Source organism: Rhinopithecus roxellana, chromosome 6 (genome assembly GCF_007565055.1).
Source record: "Rhinopithecus roxellana isolate Shanxi Qingling chromosome 6, ASM756505v1, whole genome shotgun sequence".
Taxonomy (NCBI): Eukaryota; Metazoa; Chordata; class Mammalia; order Primates; family Cercopithecidae; genus Rhinopithecus; species Rhinopithecus roxellana.
Window position 1 is genome coordinate 119455146 of NC_044554.1, and position 7420 is coordinate 119462565.

Below are 7420 nucleotides of genomic sequence, written 5' to 3' on the forward strand. Positions count from 1 at the left end.
GCCTGTAATCCCAACACTTTGGGAGGCCAAGGAAGGCAGATCATGAGATCAGGAGATAGAGACCATAGTGGCTAACGTGGTGAAACGCTGTCTCTACCAAAAATACAAAAAAATTACCCGGGCATGGTGGCACACACCTGTAATCCCAGCTACTGGGGAGGCTGAGGCAGAAGAGTCGCTTGAACCGGGGAGGCGGAGCTTGCAGTGAGTAGAGATCAAGATGGCGCCACTGCACTCCAGCCTGGGCGACAGAGTGAGACTCGGTCTCAAAGAGAAAAGAAAAAAAAAAGGTGTAACATTGGAGAAAAGGTCGTTTTTGCCTGTTCCATCTACTTCTGCTGAAACTCATTAGAACTTCCACACTCTGAGAACTGGATGTTTGGGAGCATCTGGAATAAGCACCTTGGAATGAACATTGGCTTTGTCAATGCAAACAAGGAGAGTAAGGAAGCTACCCCGAGTCTTCAGTGAGACAAGTGAGAAACAGAACAAGAGGAGAAAAGCAGGTAGGAGGCAAAGTGGTAAATCTTGGTTTTCCAAATTCATACCTAGACAGATAATCCTTTGAGGACACCCATAAATAATTGTAAACACATTTAAGTTGATGATTTTCTGACAACCAGGGCAGTGGGAGTTTGTGCTATCATTATTTGGTCCTTCAAGTAAATACAGGGTTTGTTTGTTCCAGAATACACAGATGGAGTTGGATCAGGACTGAGAACAGGTCTTTAGAGTTGTCGAAGAGAATCTCATGTTAAATATTAAGAAAGTTATTTTGATGGATGTTAGATCAGGCACTAAAAGTCACACAGCTGAGAAAAATGAAGCTTGCAAATGACATCCTTTCAAGAAATTTGGTAAAGCCAAGAAAGACACATCTATTGACTAACAAGAATTCATACTCAGAAGGAAAATTGTACAAATTAAAATTAGGACATTCTAAACCATGTCTCTGAATGACAAACAGCAAGTTGTTGATAGATAAGCTGAGGTTAAAAATGTTAGGAAAAGGAAATAAAGAAAATAATTAACAGATTATCTTATATTTTAAGTATAAGTTTGTGTGTATTACATATATTTATATTTTTGCCTTGTTATTTGTTTTTTCCTTCCCCTCCCCCACAGCTTTACAGAGGTATAATTGACAAATGAGGATTGTATATATTTACATATACAAAGTGATATTTTGATTTATGTATACATTGTGAAATGCTTAAAATAAGTGAATTAATATATTCGTTTTCTCTCATACTTATCAATTTTTTGCAGTGAGACCACTTAATATCTACTCTGTTACCAATTTTCAAGTATATAATTAATACATTAATGCTAATTATAGTTACCATGCTATACAATAGATCTCCAGAATTTATTTAAAAAATGGAATCTTCATGAATTTGAATGTCATCCTTGTTCAGGGGCCATGCTAATCTTCTTTGTATCATTCTAGTTTTAGTATATGTGCTACCAAGGCAAGCACAAGTATATATATTTTAAACTTGGTAGAATTTCACAAGGATGGATCATTTCATTTATGTATTCACTCATTCAAGCAACATTCACAGGGCACTAATCTGTGCTAGACATAGTGATACCAAAGTGAATGAGACAGAATCCCCACCCCATTAGAGTTAACAGGTCACAGAGCAATAAAGAGCTATGTGCAATGCAGTGTGAAAAGTGTTGGGATGTGGAAAATACCAGGCCTTAAAGCAAATAGGAGACATGCCTATTTACTCTGGAGAACCAAGGAAAGCATCACGGAAGAAACATGTAACCTGTATCAGGGACAAAGGTAGGGCTGATCCAGGCATGAAGAAGGGAAAAGAGGACTCTGGATAACAAACATGCAGTAGCTTGGAGGGGTGAGGCCAATGTGTACAAGAAGAGCAGGACAGTTGTTGTTTCTGAGAGAAAGAGCTCTAGGATTGAATGGTAAGAGATGAGTTTATAAGGCATGCAAGGCCTTATAAACATATTAAGGAATCTGGACATCAGTCAAAGTGCAATGAGGACCTCCCAATAACTTTTAAGTAGGGAAATAACATAATCAGATTTGGGTTTTAGAAAGGTCACTGTCTGCAACTTCATCACTGCAGTTTTCCATTTAGGAACCTTTGTTGAAAGTGATCCTTCATTTGAAAGTGCTACATGTCAGAAGCATATTCTGGCTCAGTCAGAAGCATATTCTGGCTTAGGGACTCCTCATCAACAACCCATTAAGAGTGGACTAAAGAAACAAAGCCAAGGAGACACTAGTGATTAACAAAAGAGTCACACTTAAATTCCCAAAGTCCCTACACACTACAGGAGAATCAAATGTGAATAAATTTTCCTGATAGATTGCTACAGTAAAGCATTTTTTTTTTTTTTTTTTTTTTTTTTTTTTTACATTCTCACAGCAGCATGATGCCAAGTTTTGCAAATTTCCATTATATGACCCTGACCACAAAGTCAGGTCCTTGAGAATGAAACAATACAGAAAAGGCAAAATTTTATAATACATCAGCCTTAAATGGATCTTAAAAAGAAAAATAGCAATGTCTTTTTTGAGTTGAAGTCTTTAGGAAATTTTCTAATCCTGGGGCACTGATCGAGACCCTTGGATGTAGTTTCCTGTTGTCTTGACTATGTAGTCCTCCATGTCCTGCTATTTTTTTTTTTCCTTATTAATTGTTTGATACACGGAAATCAATATGGGCAACTCACAGACCTTCAGAAAGCCAAAACTACTTGCTGGGACTTTTTGTAACTATTCAAAGTTTTTCATTATTCCTGCAGTCCTCCTCTAGAAGGTTGCTTGAAAGGTCTTGTTACTTAGGGGGCTGTGTATGGACATGTACATTTAACAAGACTTGTTACCTCATTTACATTGCAGTTCTTTCCTGGTACACTCTCTTGCCCCTCCCTTTCCCCACTTTGTCCCCTCCAACACACACACTAAAACAAACCAATTTCACAGATAACTCACAAAAATAAAAGTATTTCTGTTACATTTCATTTAAAATCAAGTTATTGAAATAGAGAAAAGGAATGGAGTTACACTTAAACTTTTGAAACATAATATTTCTTCTACCTCTGTATTGAAGGTTGAGAGCCACATATATATATGTAACCAATAAAAATTTGCACAGGAAAATGATGTGTTAGCAACTTCCTTAGGCTGTGTTCTGGAAATGTTCACATATATATACACATACATACGTACATATATACATATACATACACATACATACACATATGCATACTTATATACATATAACACATATATAATACATATATTACATATACATATCACATATATGTGTATATATGTAAGTATAAGTGTATATGTATGTATGTGTGTATACATATATACACACATCTACTTTTTCTAATATCCTGACCATTCCATTGAATGTTTCACATATTCTTACCTTAATCTTTAGGCCTAATTTAGATAATTGTCACATTATGAATATATGTATTTTTTTGCTTTAGGCCTGGAGACTTTTAGTTATATGTATTATCTATATAGAGATTGACCTAATTGTACTTCAACTTCAATAACCATTGCATTTCCCTAAGTAGATATAAGCAACATTTTAAAAGCGTGCCTTTATCTTAAAGAAGTTGCCAGGCTGGTAACTGTGTAATAAAATTTAAATAACCTCTATGGAGGCATTATTTTGTTACTTACCAGTTTGAGTTTTAATTGAAGAAAACAGCTAACTAAATTGTTGCCAAAACCATTAATGGGACTATTGCTGTTTGATGAAATTTCATTCGTGTGTGTGTGTGTGTGTGTGTGTGTGTGTGTGTGTGTGTGTGTGTTGCCTACAATGTACTTATTTTCCTCTTTTTCTTCTGTAAAACATGACTGAGAACACAAAAAAGTCGGATTGGAAGAATAATATTAATAACAATAATCATAGTTACCATATATTTGATGCTAACCATGTGTCAATTCATTCTCCACCTAATTTTCATAAAAATCGAAACTCATTTTCATAACCTTCAGTGTCACACCTAATCCGACCCTAACACCCTCACTTTTTGACATACTCTCAGGCCTTGAAGATTATGTTTTCCTGGTAAAGGACACTAATTTTTTAAGGGGCCAAAGACAGAGGTTAAAGGGGAAAGGCTGTTTCTAATCTGTTAGGTCTCGACTTAAAGGATGACTAATCTAATCATCCCACCTGACATAGGGCTTTATAGTTGCCATTTATCTCAAGACCTCGTGTTTTTCTTTTAATTTATAGCTATTAAAAATTAATGATTGTGATATTTGCACCTTTACTTTCTGTTTCCTATTTCCAGCCAGACTCTAAGCTCCACTGCAGTATCACAGTGCCTAGCTTCATGTGTGGCACATTAGTTAAGTGCTCAATTACATCTGCTGAGTGTATAAAAGTGCCCTGTTCTGGGCACCTTTCACATAGTACACTGTCTGCAGATGAGAAAACTGAAGCACAGAGGAGTACATTATGTGCATTATATTCTGGTTAATGGGCAACAGAGATGGTATGAGGGACTACAGGTCTCTGCTCCAAGGCCTTTGCTCCTCTGACTCCACCAGACCACCTCCAAGAATCAAAGCCTGATAATGACAGCCAGTGGAAATATGGTTTGGCAAGAATATTGTACAGTTGGATTTTGAACTCTGCTAACTTGCCAATCACTATTGCATACTGAGAAGTTTAATTGCTCTTTCATTGTACATCCTGATCTATAATCAGACATGGAAAGAGAAGGATTCTTGAACAGCTCTTTACCCAGAGTTTTGAGCTAGGACAATTCCTGACCCTTACTGACCTCCCTTGGACTTTTTATTCTGTACTAAGGCAGAGGCAGCTATTAGGCCAGCCAAGACTTTGATCTGAGTCAAACCCAGCTATCAGGAAGCAGATGGATAGGAAACACATCCAAACTGCTATGCTTTGTCATGACTTGATTTAAGCAATAACTAATGGTTTATTTACCAATTTCCAAACGGTGTTTATTCAAGGAACTAAATTGTCTTATATTCTTTCTCAACTTCACATTTCTTCCTTCCCTAATACTTAATGCATGGTCCATGACCGTTATCAAAAGCAAATACAGCCCTGTAAGTACAACGTGGTAAGGCAGGATTCAAACTGGCTTACTAACAATACTTAATCCTATGAATTAAAGACACAATGAAATGATATTTGACAAACATGTATTGAGTTATTCTCAAGGTTACCTGTGTCAGAGGAAACAAGAGCTGGAGAGTAGTTAACGGCTGCATTCAGAAACAACTGCAATGGGGTGAGGGAGACCTTAGCAAAGAACTAGGCTCCATTCCAAACACAGCAAAGACAAGTGGGGCTTTACAGTCAAGGAGCAGGCTGAGGATCAGTGGACAGAAAATTACTATGAGAAAACATCACAGGCCAGGGGTATTTTTTGGCTAAACCTACTTGACAAGATTCTTGCTGAAGGTAGGCCTGGGTGATAAGATATTAAGTGTGGGGAATGAAGAAGTTGATCAGATATTGAGGATAGGCAATTATGGCTAAAATGACTTAGCAACATTCTTGCTAGAACAGGGCAATGCAAAGATGAAAATGGACACCCTATAAGGCCTAGCTAAGAAGAAAGTTCAGAGAAGTCTGACTAAAGGTAGGTTAAGGAGAGAGTCTTTATCACCCAGTTTGTCTGCACGCCATCTAATACAACTTGCCACAGCAATAGGGGAGTTTACCTCTTCATAGTGTCTAATTGTCTTGATTTTATAATTTGCCTTTATTACTTCATATAGAAAGATAAAACTTTTAGTATTTACATATGCTTGGGCACTATGTTAGCTATTTTTGACACTGTAAACCTAGCTCAATGGCCATTTAGAATTTACTTTAAAATATTGATTGCTATGATCCAAATATTTTTAAAAGGTAAGTTGTAAATTTTAAGCATAATGATTGAAATCAGGCTTCCTAATGAACCCATGTGATCCTAAATTGCCAACATAGATATTCTTTTCTTCAAAAGGATTTTATTTCTGGAAGCTCATGGCTACTCTCTCTGCCCCTGGGCCTTTGTCAGGGACATGGGATGGACACTGGCTCATGTCCCTAGGCATAAGTACTAGGGAAAAAGTTAGGATATTTGTTCCTTCCATTTCAGAAGACTGCAAAGTTGTTTAATTTGAATTCTCTCTTCCCAGAATTCAACATACTTGAGCAAGAGGAATTTTTATCAAACCCCATAAGATAAAATATCCAATTATTCTTTCTTCCCTGACAAAGAATGACTACTCGGCTGAAATGTGCACGGTCAGTAAAACCACACTGGAGGTCTTTCAAAGGACAAAGACTCTCTTCTCTGAGACGGAAGTGACAAGACTACTTTAAGCTAGTTCTATATTTTATAAGACAAATTTTTGTTGAATGTAGAAGCAAGGAATGCTTATTCCTTTGATAATGATCACGATAATTCCTTTGTGGGAAAAAATACTCATTTTAAATGGAACAATCACCTTCTAATTTTTATATTCAATACAAGCTGAAAATTCTCTTTAAAATAAGGTAAAGCATAGCAGTAGTCATCTAGAAAGCAAAGAACTAAATGCAAAAGCTTATCAGTTGTATAAAGTTACCTCCTATCATAAAAAGAATCCTCATAAAAAAAATCAGACCTAGTTCCTAGGTCAATATTCCAGTCTTCTAAATGCAGATATACTACCAACAGGAGTATGACAAAACCCCATCTTAGTACTTGAATCCAGATTCACCATAAAGCCCAACAATTACAAATGGGTTCATAGCACATTATGACTAAGAAGTAATAAAGGACCCAAACTTCTGATTGTTACCTTAAATACATTAATAAACAGGAAAAAAGTAAGCTTTTTTCTTAGCATAAATTAAAAATATTTTTTCAATGAAGTTCTTCTAATACCTAATACCCTCAATATTGCGGGGGAAAATTTTTAATTCTGTCAAAAGTACAGCTTCTAGATACAAGTAAATATTCTCGATACAAGTTAATATTTAACTCTCAGGGAGAGGCTTCAAGATGGCAGACTAGTGACATTTTGTATTCACTTCTTCCATAAAGAAAAATCAAAATAGCAAGTAGATAACCACACTTTGGAAAAACCATCCAAGAGAGAACACTGGAATTTAACAGATAAGCAATAGGCAATATCTAAAGCAAGAAAGAAGAAGGAAGTGAGGTAGCCTGCTCAGCCAGGATCTGCTGGGGGCCAAGAGAGGTGCTCTAATAAGGGGAAAGTGTGAGAGACCCTCAGCAGTCTACATTCCCACCATGGACTCCTGCAATCCTGCTCATGGGAGAGCCCCTTGACTCTCCTCGACCCTCAAGCTAACATAGAGAGCTACAGAGAGATCATACAACCACAGCTCTGCCTGATGGAGGAAGCTCATGCTGGATTTCTCACATTCCCTGAGAC

The 7420-nt window shown here is 36.8% G+C and overlaps 1 non-coding gene across 1 annotated transcript; it reads right to left on the bottom strand.

Moving 5' to 3' along the window:
- Window positions 1-1373: 1373 nt before the first annotated feature.
- LOC115898553 lies at window positions 1374-1480 on the bottom strand. Its single transcript, XR_004058263.1, has one exon. It is a non-coding gene; the product is annotated as a U6 spliceosomal RNA (small nuclear RNA).
- Between the last annotated feature and the right edge of the window lie 5940 nt (window positions 1481-7420).